The sequence below is a fragment of the Pristiophorus japonicus genome, chromosome 8 (assembly GCF_044704955.1).
Source record: "Pristiophorus japonicus isolate sPriJap1 chromosome 8, sPriJap1.hap1, whole genome shotgun sequence".
Lineage (NCBI taxonomy): Eukaryota > Metazoa > Chordata > Chondrichthyes > Pristiophoridae > Pristiophorus > Pristiophorus japonicus.
The window spans coordinates 36,721,160-36,742,038 of NC_091984.1; the positions used below are offsets into that span (position 1 = coordinate 36,721,160).

At 44.8% G+C, this 20,879-nt stretch overlaps 1 protein-coding gene across 5 annotated transcripts in view; it reads left to right on the forward strand.

The window, feature by feature from the left end:
* Positions 1 to 20,879, forward strand: part of elovl1b (ELOVL fatty acid elongase 1b) — a 77,375-nt gene that overhangs the window by 36,542 nt on the left and 19,954 nt on the right. Inside the window, exons 1-3 of one of the 5 annotated variants that reach the window (XM_070886678.1) lie at positions 7,575 to 7,593; positions 7,871 to 7,940; positions 20,747 to 20,854. The gene's annotated coding sequence lies outside the window, so the exon portion shown is untranslated. Of the gene's footprint in view, positions 1 to 7,511; positions 7,941 to 9,341; positions 9,365 to 19,302; positions 19,375 to 20,746; positions 20,855 to 20,879 lie in introns of those variants that run through there. The other 4 variants (XM_070886677.1, XM_070886680.1, XM_070886681.1 and 1 more) reach the window with 4 other exon arrangements.

Sequence of the window (20,879 nt, forward strand, 5' to 3'; positions counted from 1 at the left end):
GCTGTTTGAGTAGCAAGTGATTCACCCCCTGACCAATATTCACCTAAAGTTTTGGGTGCCTGGTCCCTTTTTTAAGGGGCTGTGCCCATTCAGTTTCTGCAAAACTTAACATGAAATGCTGAGCAGGAATGTTGCTCCTGACTCAAAGCCTTTGTGATCTACAAAGCACAAGTTGGGTGTGATGGAATACTTGCCTGGATGACTGCAGTTCCAACAACACCCCATCCACCACTGGCACACCATGGCTGCAGTGCATACCATCTACAAGATGCACTGCAGCAACTTGCCAAGGCTGCTTGAGAGCACCTCTCAAACCAGTGACATCTACCACCTGCAAGGGCAGTGGGCTCCTGGTAACACTATCTCCTCCACGTTTCCCCCCCCCCCCCCCTTCAAGTCACACTCCATCTTGACTTGGAAATATATTGTCGCTGGGTCAAAATCCTGAGATCCCGAACAGCACTGGGAGTATCTTCACCACATAGACTGCAGCAGCTCAAGAAGGCAACTCGCCACTTGTGATGGGCAATAAATGCTGGCCTTGCTGGCAGAATTTGTAATACAGATTGAGGATGAGGAAGTAGTGTCTCAAATGAGCGTACTATGCTTAAACAAAGGGGACTACAGTGGGATGAAGGCAGAGTTGGCTAAAGTAGACTGGAAACAGACTAAATGGTGGCACAATTGAACAATGGAGGACTTTTAAGGAGCTCTTTCATAGTGCTCAACAAAAATATATTCCAGTGAAAAAGGATGGTAAGAGAAGGGATAACCAAGGAAATAAAGGACAGTATCAAATTAAAAACCAATGTGGCCAAGGTGATTGGGAAAATTTTTAAACGACAGCAAAGAATGACTAAGAAAGCAATAAAGAAAGGAAAGCTGGATTACAAAGGTGAACTTGCACAAAACATAAAAATGGATAGTAAAAGCTTTTACAGATAAAACAGAAAAGAGTGACTAAAGTAAATGTTGGTCCCTTAGAAGATAAGGGGGAATTTAATAATGGGAAATGTGGAAATGGCTGAGACCTTAAACAATTATTTTGCTTCGGTCTTCACAATGGAAGACACAAAAACCATGCCAAAAATTGCTGGTCACAGGAATGTGGGAAGGGAGGACCTTGAGACTATCACCTAGGGGGGGTAGTGCTGGACAGGCTAAAGGGACTCGAGGTAGACAAGTCCCCTGGTCCTGATGAAATGCATCCTAGGGTATTAAGAGATGGCAGAAGTTATAGCAGATGCATTTGTTATAATCTACCAAAAGTCTCTGGACTCTGGGGAGGTACCAGCAGATTGGAAAGCAGCTAATGTAACACCTCTATTTTTAAAAAAAAAAAGGGGGCAGACAAAAGGCAGGTAACTATAGGCCGGTTAGTTTAACATCTGGAGTGGGGAAAATGCTTGAAGCTATCATTAAGGAAGAAATAGCGGGACATCTAGATAGGAATAGTGCAATCAAGCAGACGCAGCATGGATTCATGAAGGGGAAATCATGTTTAACTAATTGACTGGAATTCTTTGAGGATATAACGAGCATGGTGGATAGAGGTGTACCGATGGATGTGGTGTATTTAGATTTTCAAAAGGCATTCGATAAGGTGCCACACAAGGTTACTGCAGAAGATAAGGGTACATGGAGTCAGAGGAAATGTATTGGCATGGATTGAAAATTGGCTGGCGAACAGAAAGCAGAGTCGGGATAAATGGGTCCTTTTCGGGTTGGAAATCGGTGGTTAGTGGTGTGCCACAGGGATCGGTGCTGGGACCACAACTGTTTACAATATACATAGATGACCTGGAAGGGGACAGTGTAGTGTAACAAAATTTGCAGATGACACTAAGATTAGTGGGTTGTGTAGAGGACACAGGCTACAAAGAGATTTAGATAGGTTAAGCGAATGGGCTAAGGTTTGGCAGATGGAATACAATGTCGGAAAGTGTGAGGTCATCCACCTTGGGGGGAAGGGAAAGGGGGAGAGAGAGAAACAGTAAAAGGGAATATTATTTGAATGGGGAGAAATTACAACATGCTGTGGTGCAGAGGGACCTGGGGGTCCTTGTGCATGAATCCCAAAAAGTTAGTTTGCCGGTGCAGCAGGTAATCGGGAAGGCAAATGGAATGTTGGCCTTCATTGCGAGAGGGATGGAGTACAAAAGCAGGGAGGTCCTTCTGCAACTGTACAAGTATTGGTGAGGCCGCACCTGGAGTACTGCGTGCAGTTTTGGTCACCTTTTATTTAAAGAAGGATATACTAGCTTTGGAGGGGGTACAGAGACTATTCATGAGGCTGATTCTGGAGATGAGGGGGTTATCTTATGATAGATTAAGTAGACTGGGTTTTTACTTGTTGGAGTTCAGAAGGATGAGGGGTGATCTTATAGAAACATTTAAAATAATGAAAGGGATAGACAAGATAGAGGCAGAGGTTGTTTCCACTGGTCGGGGAGACTAGAACTAGGGGGCACAACCTCAAAATACGGGGGAGCCAATTTAAGAGTTGAGAAGGCATTTCTTCTCAGGGTTGTGAATCTGTGGAATTCTCTGCCAAGGAAGCAGTTGAGGCTAGCTCATTGAATGTATTCAAGTCACAGATTTTTAACCAATAAGGGAATTAAGGGTTACAGGGATCGGGCAGGTAAGTGGAGCTGAGTCCACGGCCAGATCAACCATTATCTTGTTGAATGGCGGAGCAGGCTCGAGGGGCTAGATGGCCTACTCCTGTTCCTAATTCTTGTTATGTTCAGTGCCCACAATCCATGAGTGACAAAGTGTACACTTCTCCATGTTGGTCATTAAAGGAAAAGTTTCATTTTGTGGGAATAGTCCTGTAACCAGTCAACACTTTGCACCTGCACTCCCATCTAGTATGGTAGAAGTGAGATTCTCCATCTGGCCTGTTTAAAAGCTTCTGTAATTCAACGGTTCTCATTCTGAGAATACTGTCCTATACTGTTGCATTTTGGTATGTTTCAGGCACTGCCCATTGTGGATTCTACAGTTGTAATTCCAAATCTTTGTTAACTCCAATACAGTTCCAAGAGGATTGTGTCCTTTGCTTCGTTGAAAGAAAATGTCAACTGTTTGATCAATCAAGTTCAACTCTAGTGCAGTGTTAAATTGATTTAAGAACCTTTTGCAATGGCCAAGCCTACTGTTCACACTGATTAATCCAGTTGACTGAGGTGTGGCTATGCTTTTGAAATTTCAGCTGTAAAAGTTCCTGTGCTTTAGTCATATGCTTTTTAAAGGAAGTTGGTTTTAAAGTCCAGTTCACTTCTTGCTGGTGAAGCTGCAGGAATGCAATTAGACGGGAATGGATGAATTTGGGCCTGCATCACCAATAAGTGGATACCTTTGGATTGACTGCCTGCAGTATAGATAAGTGACTATCCCAGAACTGACTGCTGGCCACCAGTGTGGGTGGGTATATGAATGGTGAATGTTGCATGGGGCCAATGTCATGAGTTGATTTCCTGCTGACTCCAACACATGGAGTGAATTTTTCTGAAACCAGATGTGTTTTAAATGTTCACTTGAGCCTAACCTGCTCCCCAGACCTCTGCCAAAGCTGCTCTAATTTGAGCAGTGGGAGTGGAGGAGAAAGTGTGGGCAGAGTCTCTTGCAGATGCTTTTGTGGTTTAGAGGCTGGCACCTCCCTCTGATCTGAGATTAAGAAAAGATCATAGTGAGAAGCAGTGTCTAACTTCTGCAGTACACCAGAGCTCCAACACACTGGACCACAAAGACATTTACACCTATTTATTCACTGCTGGTCAGATGACTAGTTTAAATCCTGGAAATTGGCATTAAGTTTGACAACTTTTTGCTGAGACGTTTAAAATTTTTGTAAAATAGCAGACAGAAGAATATCTTGGGAGAGTTTGAAATACTTCTGATAGTCAGTGAGATTTTTATATGCTCATTCTGCCTGTTGAATCCCTCTGTTTTTAAACTGCAGTGGTAAAATTAGTTGTGTGAAAGTTTAAATTGGCAACATTCACAGTGAGCCCTTATCAATGAGTAAAATGTTGTATCTTTGATTTTAACTAAGCTTGTTCAGATCAATATCAATGATGTATTGTACAAGTAGGTGTGTGTGTGCACACTGGGTGATGGGTCCTGGTTTCTCTAATCCTGCGTGCTCATTGTAGGGCTGGAGGAAGTTGCAGCAAGTGGTGTTGAGGATAATCCTTGTGGGACCCGATGTAAACATGTGGGGGGCAGGAAGAGAAACCAGTGTAGGAGACTCTCTAGCTACAACTATTGAGGAGATTAAGAATGGAATTGGGAGAGGGCAGTCTCCTGGATAAGATGAGCTCTGAGCTTAAATTGGTGGGGAAGGATGTGGCATAGACAGCTGAGCAGATGTGTCTCATTGGGGTGGTGGGGGCAGGGTAAGAGCAGAATGGAGGGTTTATGGAGGTGGTTGGTAGTGGCACATGAGGGCTACATTTGCATTCCAAGTTTGGAGGAGTCTGATCTGATCTTGCTTGATGTGGTCTAGCCATATCTGGCAATGGATGGCTAAACTAGTTGTGCTCCATTTACATTCAAATCTGCACCCCTTTATCTTGTGGGGGTGAGGGCTGTTCCCAGGGGAACAAACCATATGGGAGAGTAAGGGTTTATTGGGGACAAGGGCATTAAAAGACACAGCTGAGGGTGTGTTGAACCAAACTGAGGTCTAAAGGAGTTTGACTTTTTTCAGGAGTGAATGCAGAAGGAAGTGGGTTTGGGAAAGGGGTGAGTGGAGAAATACAAGGAAATAAACTGAGATTGAGATGCTGGGAATAGAAGCCACGAGATGGTGAGATCTAGGGGGTTGGGGTGGTGGCTTTGAATTTGGAGGGCAGTGAACTCTAGGGAGGACAAGGAGTGAGGTTGAAATCATAAGTTTCTATGTTGAGGAAAGGAATGAGGATCTCTGAGAACTTGGAGTAGGGTTTGGGTGGCCAGTAGAGAATGAAGATTTTAAAGTAGGCAAGAAATGGAATAAGGTGAAGTTCTCAGTGCCGTGGGGGTGGGCACACTGAGATTTGTTGATGGCTGTTTTGCCACTGCAGCAGTTTGGGCAGGACAGGTGGTGAGTATAGCCAGGCAGGGAAGCTTCCATAAGGGACAAGATGTTATCAGAGCCAAGTTTCCATTAAGGCCATGAGATTGATGCAAATATCCACAATAGGGTCATGGATGGCAAGGGCCTTGTTCACAAGTGGGTGGATATTTGAGGGGTGGTGTTTTGCTGCCAGGGTCCATTGTCAGCAACGAGGAGGTTGATAAGATTAGTGCCCAGGAATGTACTGTGCAGCAAGGGAGGATTGGTCAGCTGGAGTTGCTGCTCGTAAGATGGTGTGCCTTGATTGGCCCTTGGAAAATGCCAATTTGAGGCACAAAGAAGCTGAGCTTATCAGAGCCCAGGTCAGTAGTGAGTAGGAAGGTGGGAGGAATAATGGATTTTTGGGGTGGGCAAAGTACCAGAGGAGAGATAGCAGGAGGCATGACTAATGGGAGAGAAGGGCTGAGGGGGGCTGAAGTAATGGGCTCTGGTCTAGAGTGGTAGCCAAAATGTGCATGTGAATGAGCAAATTCATGTTGCGTAGGCGAGGCAAAAGTTAGGACAAGTATGTCCTGGTTGTGAACAGAATACAGATGAGGTTAAGGTCCAGAGTCCCATGTTGGGATGAAGTTGACTTGTTGCTCCACAAAGTTTCCAGATTTGTGGAGACTAGTGCCTAGGAAAGCTTTTTTTAAAACTGAAGTTTCCTAGTTATAGGCCTGTGAATCTGGAGAGTTTATGTATTTGGTGTCGCTGTCAGCATGCAGAAAACAAGCGCAGGCAGCGGAAGGAGCATGTGGCAAACCAGACTCCCACCCTTCATAGGCAGTCCCTTGGAATCGAGGAAGACTTACTTCCACTCTTAACTGGAGTTCTTGGGTGGCTGAACAGTCCAATTAGTGAACCACCATCTGTCACGGGTGGGACAGATACTCCATTGAAGGAAGGGGTAGGTGGGACTAGTTTGTCATACACTCTTTCCACAGCGTGTGCTTGATTTCTGCATGCTCTCTATCAAGACTCTGCTCAGTGCCCTCCCGGATGAACTTCCTCCACTAGGGGTGGTCTTTGGCCAGGGTCTCCCAGGTGTCAGTGAGGATGTTGCACTTTATCAGGGAGGCTTTGAGGGTGTCTTTGTTACATTTTCCTCTGCCCACCTTTGGCTTATTTGTGTGAAGGAGATCTGAGTAGAGCCCTTACTTTGGGTGTCTCATTTCTGGCATGCAAACTGTGGCCTGCCCAGCAGAGCTGATCAAGTGTGGTCAGTGCTTCAATGCTGGTGCGTCTGTCCTCCCAAGGATTTGCAGGATCTTGCGGAGACATCGTTGGTATTTCTCCAGTGACTTGAGGTGTTTACTGTATATGGTCCATGTTTCTGAGCCATATAGGAGGGCGGGTATTACTACAGCTCTGTAGAGCATGAGCTTGGTGACAGTTTTGAGGCCTGGTCTTCAAACACTCTCTCTCCCTCAGGTGGCCGAAGGCTGCACTGGAGGCGGTGTTGGATCTCCTTGTCAATGGGAAGCTCCTGAGATAAGGGGAGAGTCGCGTTGTGGATCTTGACTGGGGGCCAGTGCTGTGCAGTGAGGACAGGCTGATGGAGGACCTGTCTTACTGATGTTTAGTGTAAGGCCTATGCTTTTGTACGTCGGCTATGTCCTGAAATTCAGCCTCTGCGCAGACGCAAGCAGCGTCCACTATTGTAGCTCGACGACTGAGGTTGGGGTGGTCTTGGACCTGGCCTGAAGATGAAGATGAAGGTTGAACAGGTTCCCACTGGTTCTGTAGTTTAGTTCCACTCCAGTGGGGAGATTGTTGACTGAGGTGGAGCATGGCAACTCCCCACCAACCCTTTCCTTCAACCACAATCTGCCCTGCCTGTGACACTAATTCTCATTGGACTGTAGTCACCTAAGAACTCATTTTTTGAGGCATTGCTGATGTCTGAGCAAATGCGGAGCTAGCAATATTGGTACAATATAGAAATGGCTCTTGTGATATTTACTGTTTTCTGCTTTCATGAAACATCCTGAGTGTTCAGTTCAAGAAGTGAGTGAATATTTTGAGGTTTTTGGTGTTGTGGAATAGATCCCAATTATACAGTGGGTGCAGATTCCACAGATCACAGGCACCAGTCAAACTATTGTACTTTCGCCAGCTTCTGCATGTTTAAAGGTGGTGATTTCTGGCTTAATTTTCTGAGCCTCCTTTTGATAGCTGAGGAATGGAAATACTCGCCAGCAATTGGGGTGGGAGAAAATCACTTCATTGGCATGTACTTTCATGCTACCACTGATGACAACTTTCAGATTTAAGTGTCATTGGGTTTTGGAGGAAACCAAGTTGTGAGGTAGCTCTGGGCACCTCTGGAAGCAATGGTGTCGCCTGTATTTATAGCGCTGCTGCTGGCTGGGGCTGCAGCTACAAGCAACAGCGCTGTAATGTAAAAGGGGCCATTGGCTGAGAGGCTGATTACTGTGTGCTGATTAAATGGTCTCTACAGACGATTGCGTTTAATGTATCAGAGCGGAGTAAGGAGGAGTGGTTTTACCTTGTTGCCGTCCCCATGGTGAATTGTGACTTATCTTGAGGGAGGGAGTCCAGACGGACAAATCGCTTCTGCGAGAAGTGGATTTGTGCAGAGCGGGGTGGGGCCCACACACTGCTAGCTGGGACTGTTTGTTTAAGAAATTTGCCACTGAATGGATGATTCATGCAGGGGTGGGGCCTTGGCACTGAGCTGTACCAGGCTCTCTCATATCTCCCTTTTTCTTTTTTTTTTCCCCTCCCCCTCTCCCCCACTTGCAGTCTCTGGCAGGTGGTACGGGGACACGGGGGTTAGTTACTTCAAGGCACACCAGAGGACTTCTGAAATCAGGTGAGCACACTCTTCCCTCTGACTTTCAGGAACTACTTGGCTGTAAAGCTGCAGGGAGGGGAATAAAAAAAAAGGCTCAACCGGGAGCTGCTGTGTGCGGGCAAGGAAGTCTGCTGCTTAAAAACAGGAACTGACTGCAATGGAGCAGCCTCGCAGTGGAGGGAGCAGTTTAAGTTTCTCCAAATGGGTGACTACAGCTGTACTAGTCCCGGGCATTAATCGTCTGTGGCCCGGCTGCTTGTTTCATGACTTGTATTTATAGTTGGCATCTCCTCCAGATACTTTTTCTACAAATATTTATCTGTTGGTTGAGATTTAGATTCCCCCCCCCCCCCCCCCCCCGCCCAAGTTACTTTTAAATGAAACACAGCTAAACGTGAGGTTTCTGAACAGAACATAGTGAATGTAGTTCGTTTTTTTTATCTATTTGGTGGGCAGATATCCAACCCATATTTGTTCCCTTGCTGCAGAAGCGATTGTCTGTATGGATGTTCTAGCAAAAGAACTTTGCTTTTCATATTTATTGTGTTCAGTTTTGGTCTCCTAGTCTGAGGAAGGACGTTCTTGCTATTGAGGGAGTGCAGCAAAGGTTCACCAGACTAATTCCAGAGATGGCTGGGCTGTCTTATGAGGAGACACTGGATCAACTGGGCCTTTTCACTGGAGTTTAGAAGGATGAGAGGGGATCTCATAGAAACATAAGATTCTGATGGGACTGGACAAGTTGGATGCGGGAAGAATGTTCCCGATGTTTGGGAAGTCCAGAACCAGGGGACACCGTCTTAGGATAAGGGGTAGGCCATTTAGGACTGATAAACTTCTTCACTCCGTTGTTAACCTGTGGAATTCCCTGCCACAGAGTTGTTGATGCCAGTTCACTGGATATGTTCAAGAGGGAGTTAGATATGGCTTACGGTTAAGGGGATCAAGAGGTATGGGAGAAAGCAGGAAAGGGACACTGAAGGAATGATCAGCCATGATATTGAATGGCGGTGCAGGCTCGAAGGGCCTATTCCTGCACCTATTTTTCTATGTTCCAAAGCACTTTACAGCCAATTAAGTGTTTTTTTTGAAGTCGTCACGATTGTAATGTGACTATTGCTACTAACTTGTGCACAGCAAGTTCCCAGTGTGATAATGACCAGATAATCTGTTTTTAATCATCATCATAGGCGGTCCCTCGAACGAGGATGACTTGCTTCCACATGAGTTCAGATGTTTCAATGAAGGACCTGATTTCCGTCCTGAACGGCAATCGAAGGGGTGGAAGATGCCTGCGTGGATTTTTTAAACATGGTGACCGTTGTACATCAGCTACCACACTGGCTTGACTGAGCTAGGCTCGAAGGGCCTACTCCTGCACCTATTTTCTATGTTTATCCATTGGCAAGGGTTAACCAGGACAACTGGAGACCTGCTTTGCTGTAAGAACCTAGTGCGCGCACATCACAGTGTGGGCTGCTCCGAACCCTCATTTCGCTGCTCCTCTGCTGTACTTGGGAGCCCCACCGATATTCTTGCCCATGCTCCAAACAACCATTGAGGGATGAATATTGGCCAGGAAATCAGGTGAAACCCCTGCTCTTCAAAATAGTGCCATGGCATCTTTTACATCCACCTGAGCAGACAGGGCCTGGCTTTAATGTGTCCTCTGAAAGACACCACCACCAATTGTGCAGCACTCTCTCTTCTGCACTGAAGTGTCCACCTAGATGGAATGGGGCTTGAACCAACTTTTTGACTCGGTTGAGTGTGCCACAACTGATCCACATAGTATGTCCAGTGATGGTTCATGTGGACTGTGTTCCACGTAACTGTTATGCTGACTTAAAATAACTTCACCCAGCAATTGCCTTCCCTCAAAGGCATTGACTCATTTCTGGGGTTCACTTCCACCAATGCTGTCATTGGTACATTGACAAATGGGTACCTGGACAAAGTATCGGTAGCCTATTTGACATGGGGTGACACTGCAACCAAGCCCACTTCTGTCATTTCTTGAACTTTGTGTGTATACACACCAAGTAACAATTGTTCAGGATTGCAAATGATGGCTAATTCTACCTCCCTAAACTGGTCGTCTACCACTGTCCCAGCTGGATTCTAACTTTCACTCCAACTGTTGGTTTAAACTAGTTATTGAAATTCATCATAGCCAGTCCCTTGGAATTGAGGAAGACTTGCTTCCACTCTTAAAATGAGTCCTTAGAGCATAACATAAATAGGAGCAGGAGTAGGCCATACAGCCCATCTAGCTTGCTCTGCCATTTTATACATATTGTGGCTGAACAGTCCAATGAGAGCCACAGTCCCTATCACAAGTGGGACAGTAATCATTGAGGGTAAGGGAGGGTGGGACCGGTTTGCCGCATGCTCTCTCCGCTGTCTGCACTTGATTTCTGCATGCTCTTGGCGATGTGACTCGAGGTGCACTTCCTCCACTTAGGGTGGTCTTTGACCAGGGTCTCCCAGGTGTCTCTGGGAATGTTGCACTTTCAGGGAGGCTTTGAGGGTGTCCTTGTAATGTTTCCTCTGCCCACCTTTGGCTCATTTGCTGTGAAGGAGTTCCAAGTAGAACGCTTGCTTTGGAAGCCTGGCATGTGGCCTGCCCAGTGGAGCTGACCAAGTGTTGTCAGTGCTTCAATGCTGAGGCTGTTGGCCTGGTTGAGGACACTAACTGAGGTTCAATAGGTTAATGCCTGGTGGAGGGAGGGGGTGATCAGAGACTTGAGTAATGCTCTAGGAACAGTGAACTTCTCGTAGGTACTTTTCTGTGGGGAGAGAGCAAGTTCAGTGAAGAACCACCTATATTAATTGTGGGGGAATAGTTAAGTGAGGAACAGCATGTGCTGGGGTTTCCAGCAATGCCTGTTTACCCTGTTGTAGGTTACAAGGAGGTGGGGTATACAGTAGGTGGAAGTTGCTAATCAGCCTAAACCAGTTTTTCCACATTGGACATTCCTCACACTTCGAGGTGTGAGGCTGGCCCCTAGTGACAAACTGAGATGGATAGTCTGTCTGCACCTGGGCCCAAGTTACTGGATGATGCTGGCTAGGTTTGTTCGTCTTGTATATTTGTGTTTAGTGATCACTATATCCATCACTGCCGTGAATAAGCTTTTGGTTGCGTGTCTCTCGTACTGTTCCGTAACGAGCAGGTGTATGTCAATACACCTCTGCCAGATGTGGTCGTGGTGATCGTGCAGGCTGGCCTGTAATTCTATCCGCACGACCCACTTTAAATCATTGTTTGGCTGCTTATTGACTTAAAGTAGGTATACATAGCTTTGAAACTGTGCAATTTGACTCTTCAGGCTGTATCCAACTGGGATACGGTTTAAAGAGGGCCTCTCGGCAAAATATCTAGTTGTAAATGATCACGTGAGACCTTTTGGCATTCAGGATCTGCAGAAAGGGTTTGTGTTTTCCATTCTGTTGTGAACCCAGTACTGGGGCAGTGGTTTCTTCATAATCAGACTGCGTGTAGTGAATTTGCTACAGTTGCCACTGGATGAAGTCTCTCTCTCTCTCTCTCTCTCTCTCTCTCTGTAATTGACTGCTTCTTAACAAATGCATGGTACTTCTGTGAAGCTATAGCCCCCTCCCCTAGGCAGGACTGCTGTTAATTGGCAATGTGTGTGCAATTTGCTTTGATCTCGCCACCCTTTTTTTGGCAATTGCTTTTCAATTTTGTGGCTCTCTATTCTGGGAATTGCCATAGTGCAATTTATTATAAGATAAATCTCGAACATTGGTGGTAGCACCCCTAGTGCTCAAGGAACAGCTGCATGGAGCAACTATTGTTCTCTGTTGTCCAAGGGTTTATTCCTGTGCATTAAGTCCCACTTGATCGCTGCCCAACCTAATGTTGGGTTGGTTACACTGGGATAGAGCGAGCACTGTAGGATCTGATCCCACATTTGGAAACATGGAAAAAATCTAATCCTACGTTGGTTTAGAAAGGATCTAATTCTCAATTTGTTGCTCCAGGACAGTGGAAATGTGTGAAAATGGTTGGGAGGGTGGCAGAATCCCAGGGATATAATGAAAGCAGTGACTGCCTCTGGATTCAGTTTTTTAAACAACATATTTATATAGCGCCTTTTAACATAGTTAAATGTACCAAGCTGCTTCACAGGAGCATTATAAAACAATTGGTGCGAGTTAGGACATGGGCAGCAGAGTTTTGGATGAGCTCAAGTTTAGAAGGTAGAACATAGGAAGCTGGCCAGGATTACATTGTTCCCTCTAGATCTGACTATTCCAAAGGCATAGCTGAGGGAGGGGTGGAGTCAGGTGATCTGGAGATGGGAATAGGCTGTCTGATGGCATGCATGTGGTCGGCAGCTCATCTGTGGGTCAAATGACACCAAGTTTGAGTGGTTTGGTTCAGCCTTGAATGGAATGGATGAGTTTGTGGGACTTGCATCAAAGGCCAAAAGTGCCTGCCTTGCGTCCTGCTTCCAAAGGCAGATCTGTGTAGAGCCATGGATGTCTGAACTGCCTGTGGCTGAGGCACTTGTAATACAGGAAAAAAAATCAGAGCGTTATCTTAAATGGAGAAAGATTGCAAAGTGCTGGAGTACAGTGGGACCTGGGGGTATTCGTGCATGAAACACAAGGATAGTATGTAGGTACAGAAAGTGATCAGGAAGGCCAATGGAATCTTCCCCTTTATTGCAAAGGGGATGGAGTATAAAAGCAGGGAAGTCTTGCTACAGCTATACAGGGAATTGGTGAGGCCACACCTGGAATTCTGCGTGCAGTTTTCCTTTTCCATATTTACGAAAGGATATACATACTCTTGGAGGCAGTTCAGAGAAGGTTCACTCGGTTGATTCTGGTGAAGGGGTTGACTTGAGGGTAGGTTGGGCCTCTACTCATTGGAATTCAGGAGAATGAGAGGTGATCTTATTGAAACATGATTGAGGGGGCTTGACAAGGTGGATGCAGAGAGGATATTTCCATTGATGGAGACTAGAACTAGCAGGCATGATCTTGGAGTAAGGGGCTGCCCATTTAAAACAGATGGGATTTCTTCTGAGGGTTGTAAATCTGTGGAATTTGCTGCCTCAAAGGTGGAAGCTGGGACATTGTCTATTTCGGTCTTAAATTTATTCCGTTTGTTAAACGCTAAGGGGTTATGGCGAGCAGGCAGGGAAGTGAAGCGGAGTCCATAATCAGATCAGCCATGATCTTGAATGGCGGAGCAGGCTTGAAGGGCCGTATGGCCTGCTGTTCCTAGTTGTGTACACGAGGAAAAGGAAACCCAAGGTGATCTCTGGTCTAATGAAAAACCATACTCTGAAAATGTGACATTTTTCTCGCGCACAGTACTTCCTGGTTATGATTTACATACTAATCCTCGGAAAATTATCTCCATTAATAAGCAGAAAATACTAACTTGCAGCATCTGTGGAGAAATGTTTTTGGTCAGTAGCCTTTCGTCGAGTAGAAAAATATTACAATTGTTGTGGGTTTTAAGCAAGTAGAGGCTGGGGAAGGGAGGAATGAGGGGAAATCTGTGATTGGAATGCATAAGGGGGTGGTGGTACAAGTAGAGAAAAATGTTTGGTTTAGAGGAGCTGTAAATGGCGGCAGCAGAATTATTAGCGCCTGCTATCCAATAAAATGGGAGCAGTGATTATGTTCTAGAAACATAGAAAATAGGTGCAGGAGTAGACCATTCGGCCCTTCGAGCCTGCACCGCCATTCAATGAGTTCATGGCTGAACATGCAACTTCAGTACCCCCTTCCTGCTTTCTCGCCATACCCCTTGATCCTGCCTAGTAGTAAAGACTACATCTAACTCCTTTTTGAATATATTTAGTGAATTGGCCTCAACAACTTTCTGTGGTACAGAATTCCACAGGTTCACCACTCTCTGGGTGAAGAAGTTTCTCCTCGTCTCAGTCCTAAATGGCTTACCCCTTATCCTTAGACTGTGACCCCTGGTTCTGGACTTCCAACATTGGGAACATTCTTCCTGCATCTAACCTGTCTAAACCTGTCAGAATTTTAAATGTTTGTGAGATCACCTCATTCTTCTGAACTCCAGTGAATACAAGCTCAGTTGATCCAGTCTTTCTTGATAGGTCAGTCCCGCCATTCCGGGAATCAGTCTGGTGAACCTTCGCTGCACTCCCTCAATAGCAAGAATGTCCTTCCTCAAGTTAGGAGACCAAAACTGTACACAATACTCCAGGTGTGGTCTCACCAAGGCCCTGTACAACTATAGTAACACCTCCCTGCCCCTGTACTCAAATCCCCCTCGCTATGAAGGCCAACATGCCATTTGCTTTCTTAACCGCCTGCTGTACCTGCATGCCAACCTTCAATGACTGATTTACCATGACACCCAAGTATCTGAAATTGTTGACTGGAGTCTGGAAGTGCCTTACCAAAAGATGAGGTGCTGTTCCTCCAGCGTCATTGCAACAGTGATGCTATGGTTAGAATTAAAATGTCGGTCACGCTTGTGGACTGAATTGAGATATATTCTAAAGCTAATGGTTGTGTCCAGCCATCAAGTGTTCCTCGTTGTCCATGTTTGAAGGGGCTGTGAAAGAGCCATACTCCAGACCATTCAACCCATCTCTGCAGTTGTGGTTTGACCTCTGCTCCATTTTGGGGTTGCATTGTCTGGGTGATGGGCTCCTTCCAACTTCCTCTGGTGCAGCCAGTCATTGCTGGGTTGGTTACACTGGGATAGAACAAGCACTGTAGGATCTGTTCCCACATTAGATACATGGAAAAAAAATCTCATCCTACGTTAGTTAGAAGGGATCTAATTCGGTTTGTTGCCCCAGGATAGTGGGTGCAATCTACATGGTTATGTTACACTAGTTTTTTTAGGATGAAAATGTGTAAAACTGGACAGAGTAGGATGCAAGTCCCACAAACTCATCTATTCTATTTGAGGCTGAACCAGACCCCACAAACTTGGGAAGGTCATCAAATGACACCAAGTGTGAAGTCAAGCTCCATCACATCAGGCTTGTGGTAGTCATTTTGTGATGGTCAGTATTTGACCATAGAATGGCCTTCTGTGCTGACTCTCAGCTAGTCCCACTCCCTACCCTTTCCCTGTAGCCCTGCAATTTTTTTTCCTTCAGATACTTATCCAACTTTTTTTTTTTGAAAGATGAAATTGAGTATGCCTCCACCATCCTTTCAGGCAGTGCATTCCAGATCGTAACCACTTGCTTTGAAGTTTTTTTTTCTTGCATCATCTTTGAAGGCGATTGGCAAAAGAACCAATCTGTCCTCTGGTTCTTGACCTTTCGCCCATGGGAACAGTTTCTTTGTCCAGATCCCTCATAATTTTGGCCTTTCTCCCACATTTCCTTCCCTCCTAATACACACTGCAAATAGTGAGCTAGTATTAATTTTATGGCTGAGTTTCTGCTTTGGGCCTGATTGGGTGCAAATAACACTAGTTTTGCCAAGTGTTTTTGCTCAAATTTCTGCTTGCACTCATTTGCATATCAAATTTAATGATCCATGAAGTAGATTGGGTAGCATTTCAGAACATTTTTACATTTTAAAAAAAAAGTGGTAACCTGGTGCATTTTTATTTAATGTAGCTAAAATGTGTTCATAAAAGTAAGCCGCCTTAATCAGTGTCTACTCAACCACGGACGGGCTACTCCGTGGTTGAGTAGACACTGATTAAGGCGGCTTACTTTTATGAACACATTTTAGCTACATTAAATAAAAATGCACCAGGTTACCACTTTTTAAAAAAAAATGTAAAAATGTTCTAAAATGCTACCCAATCTACTTCATGGATCATTAAGTTTGATATGCAAATGAGTGCAAGCAGAAATTTGAGCAAAAACACTTGGCAAAACTAGTGTTATTTGCACCCAATCAGGCCCAAAGCAGAAACTCAGCCATATTCCTGGAGATTTGATCACATGGCATTTGGCCACAATAGATCTAAATAATAAAACTAAACCAAATGCAATTTACTTAGTCCCATATCTCATTCCTGGAAGCCCAACTTCAGTGAGATGAGTCTGCCTCCAAGCAGCTCGTGCTCTCGTCTTTAGTTGCAAGCCAGGGTGCTGTACATGTGTAAACTGCACACACGGGACCATTTCACCAGCAGTAGTGCTCTGGTAAACTCCTGCCCAAAGCAGGAGGGTTGGGAAGTGTTTTAAAACGTGACTTTTAACAAGCCATAGAGAACTATTTACTAGTTGCATCGGTATACAGTAGTCAGTTTCTTTAGTAAAATTAAAGAACTCTATGTGCCCCAAAAAAGCTGAATCTCCAAGAAGGTGCAGTTAGTGGAAACTTGCCATGGTGATTAAATCAATCTGTGGGCGGGGCCAGCTTCCAGAACTTAAAAAAAACTAGTGCAAAAGATTGCAGAATCTTGCTTTGCACTGGATGTAATTTGTTTGTAATTCCTTGTTTTTGCACTGGAGATGCCAGCATGCAACCTAGTGGATACTATGTGCATAAAAGCTGTGATGTTTCCCTCCCTCCATTCTGCACCATTGTAAAAACGATTGTAACATTGGTAAGTAAGTAGCATTCGAGTGAACTGATGGTTCTTTATATGCAATGGAGTGAGAATAAAATTGTCCCGTCTCTTTTTCTCTCTTTCTCCTCTTTCTCCCCCCCCCCCCCCCCCCCCCCCCCAGATTAGTAACTTCCTTGCTCGATAAGTGGTTTGTAACCTGTTTCATCCACTTGCTTGATCTTTTTGGAAATTCTCATTTACCCTTAAAATAAATCCCACCATCGAATAGCTGACCTTTTTTAATTAAACATCCCTTCTTTTGATTTTTGTTTTTAGTTTCATTTCCCAGGGGCATGTAAATTACAAGTTGACTGGTGCATTAAGATGTATTGAAAATCACCTTGCCCTCTGGCTTGATTCTAGTCTGTTTCCTAGTTGGAGACTCAAGGTCTGTTAAATTCTGGCTTTGGTCTATTTCCCAGTGTTTGTCAAACGAGAGTTGTCAACTGTAGTGTTTGAGGGTGACTAGCTATCTGTTAAATAATCTCTAGATTGTAAGCTGGTACTTGTCTGTTCCATGTACAACTTTTTGACAGGAATTTATTGCAGTGTGAGGGACCATAGATTGCATAAACTAAACCCTCTTGTCTTTTCCATTGGTATTCATACCTTTCTGCTTCCAATTTAAATGAAATGCTATTAAAATGAGCCCATCCCCATACCTCGGATTTCTAATTTTTTTTGTTTGACCACTGGTCTAGGGTTAGTTTTTAAACGACCATTTTGTGCTAGGTGCTGTCTGAGAAGGGAGGGCAGTCTAAGGGGCTGTTTCCTGGCTACTGTATCATGGGTAGTCCCTCAGAATCAAGGAAGATTTGCTTCCACTCTTAGAATGAGTCCTTAGCTGGCTGAACAGTCCAATACGAGAGCCACAGGTGGTGAGGCAGTCATTGAGGGTAAGGCAGTGTTCCTGCTGCTGCCTGCACTTGTGTTCTGCATGCATTCAGTGATGAGACTCGACACCAGTGCCCTCCCGGATGCACTTCCTCCACTCGGGGCAGTCTTTGGCCATGGACTCCCAGGTGTCAGTTGGGATGCTGCACTTTATCTGGGTGGCTTTGACTATGTCCTTGTAACATTTCCTCTGTCCATCCTTGGTTTGTTTGCCATGAAGGAGTTCTGCATAGAGCACTTGCTTAGGGAGTCTCGTGTCTGGCATGCGGACAATGTGGCCTGCCCAGCAGAGCTGAAGAAGTGTGGTCAGTGCTTCAATACTGGGAATGTTGGCCTGGTCGGACGCTAACGTTGGTGCGTCTGTCCTCCCAGGGGATTTGTAGGATCTTGCAGAGGCATCGTTGGTATTTCTCCAGTGACTTGAGGTGTCTTCTGTACATCGTCCATGCCTCTGAACCATACAAGAGGGCAGGTATTACTGCAGCCCTGTAGACCATGAGCTTGGTGGCAGATTTGAGGACCTGGGCTTCGAACATTTTCCTCAGGTGGCCAAAGGCTACAATGGAGGTGGTGGTGAATCTCCATCAATGTCTGCTTTTGTTGATGCTCCTGAGGTATGGGAAATGATCCACGTTGTCCAGGGCCGTGCTGTGGATCTTTGATTGGGGTGCTGTGCAGCAAGGACAGGCTGGTGACGGACCTTTGTCTTACAGATGTTTAGCGTAAGGCCCTACTGTAATGCCTCTGGTGACTGGCCAGAGTAGTATTAGCGTATTGAGTGGGTCGTCCACCTATTCTGGTTTGGAAATGTTGATATGGGGAAGAGCGAGCGAAAACATTAATTGCAAATAGCACTTTTCCCCCAGCCACCACACTCTGGGCTCTGAAGGAGTAATGAATACATTGAGCGGGTAAGAGTTTGAAATCTGTCCTTGAGCGAAATGAAGTGCTTAAGGTGAAGAAACAAAGTTGCACAAACTGAGCACTGCATGAGAGATTTTAAAACCAGATGTTGCTGTCAGTTAATGCATTAAGTAACAGACTTGCCTCTTTGGACAAACAGGACTTGGGTCATTTGTGTTTGTAATCGGTTTGTTACTAGGGTTTCTGCTCCGTATCCTAGCAATGGTTTATTGTGCCATTTCCTTCTGGAAAGGTAAACTCTGTTTAGCCTTCATTCCCAGACACAGCTTTTTTTTTTAAACTGAGCTCCAGTCCTTGGTGTTCACATTTCCAGAGCTCTGCTGATTTGGTTAAATGCTGTAATGAGCAGGAATGTTCATGTTGCTGTTCAGTAACCTGCAGAGTTGAATCTGGATTGATGGAAGTCACCTGTGGTTTGATCACACACTTAGATTTACAAGAAGACTGAAGCAAAGCCAGTCCTAGTTTGACCTTTAGCCACCAGCTCGTATGGAACTTGGTCCTACATCCCACACCCATAGGACATGTAAATCTGAAGACTTGCTGATTTACAGACGATGTTAATTTTCCAAGAGCTACTTTTTCCTCCTTGACTCAATTCTCCATTTCTCCCACTAACGTCCTGGAGAATAGTTTTCTGGAACTGGTGGTCCTGCAGTGTTTACCTTGAGAAGCAATCTATCGCTCTGCTATCCTGACAAAAGTGACAGCAGCTGTTTGATTCCCTGTTTTTAAACTGGATATTGTGGAGACTCCCAAACATTTGATGCACACTGGAATGATAAAAGCTTCAAGCTGCAAATATAAAAGTTGTGGTTTTGCTTCCCCCACCTACTTTCACTTTCTCCCTGCACACACCTTTGACAATTCTGGAGTCCACAGGATATTGGTAAGCTATCCAACTATGGAGGGCACTGTGTTGGTCTGCAGGATATTAGCAAGCTATCTCTCTACCAAATCCAACTCTGCCTTTGTATGCTTTCTAGCATGCCTCACTCAGTCAGCAGGCCCAAAACTGATTTCTCCCCAGCAGAGCTGCATTGTGGTAAATTAAGGCTCAACAGTGCTCTGATCACTAATCTGGTAAGTGCCAAAGTTTGGACTTGGGCTTTAAAAAAAAAAAAATCTTTATGGCTCTACCTTCCCAGTAACTCTTGGCATCAGGGGTTTTCTTCAATGATGTCAACTTCCTGGTTTGTAGGAAATGTAAGGCATGACACATGAATCCCCATTACTTAACTTGTGTCAATGTTAATTTTTTTGTATTAATTTGTGATTTTCCCTCTACAGAATGCTGCTTTACATTGACTGGAGTTTAGATCTCCAGATTATAATTTATTGGTCTCCTTGCTGGAATGGACAGTAAAGTGTTGGCGAGTTTCCAAACTCTCACCCAGTTGGCAGTTAAAGATATAATTCAATATTGGCAGTAATTTAAAAAAAGTCAGTGCTGGTTTAAATTGCCCACTTGTGCACCATCTCATATCTTGTATGATTTTGATGGCTCTTAAGCTATTGTAGATTCCTCAGATTGTGATGCTGCAATGAGTAACTCCTGTAGTTGCAGCTTGCATGTGAAACTGACCACCAGATACTCACAGCCCATCTTAATTCATCCATCCACAACAATGCATGTTCTCCTTTCTTTCTCCAACCCTGCCCCCACACTCCTGGCCAAATGTACCCGTCAATTTTTCTGGACTGCATGGCCCATTCAAAAATCCCTGCATGTTGTTTTTGCATTTTAAGTTAGTTAGCTAGCTGTGGGGAGCTGTAGAAAACTGTGCAGCTTAAAGGAACATTGTCCCCTCCCCATTTCCATTACTGCATCCAGGGTTTCCACCTTTGCTCTCCCTGGGAGTTTATTCCAAGTGTTAATTTGCTGTGAAGCACTCCTGCTATCTGTCCTAAAGTTACTGTTTTAGTAGTTGAAATCTGTGTCCCTTCCCCCCCTTGTCTTACTCCCACTGATATTCCCAATTGACCTTTTCCATGCCCCTTGCTAATTTTACTTTTTTAAGCTCCTCCTTTCCAAACTGAAAAGCCCAAGTCTTTCCTTGTAACCGTGACACTGGGGATCAGCCTGGTGTTTAATAGCAGCTCTGCTTATTTAATATCCACGTGGCTGAGATGGGCTGGTTCAGGAGGTGGTAAGATCTGAATGTGCTCAGTGCCACTTCCAGTAATCGATGGCTAAATTGTGGAGCAAGCCCGGGAGTTGATTTCTCCAGTCAGTCCTGTATGAGGAAGTACATCCACACCAAGTAATAAACATTCAAAATCAGGGATTGGGTGTGGGTTAAACAGAACCAGAGGCCAAATGGATGGGAATATAATTGTATAAGATCACTTAAGTCTGGTTTTTAATACAGTACAAGTTGAATGTACCTGTGTAATTGGACAATACCACAAATATTCAAAGTACACTTCTCAATTTAAAATATTTATCTTTCAGATTTCTACATAAACCACTACCCTAGTGAGGAGACAGCTGCCGGCCCCTTGAATTGTGCCCCAGCTCAGCTGTTGGTGTTTGAATCTGCGGACACAATCTTGTACCAAGGTCAGAATACTTGTTAATTACAAGT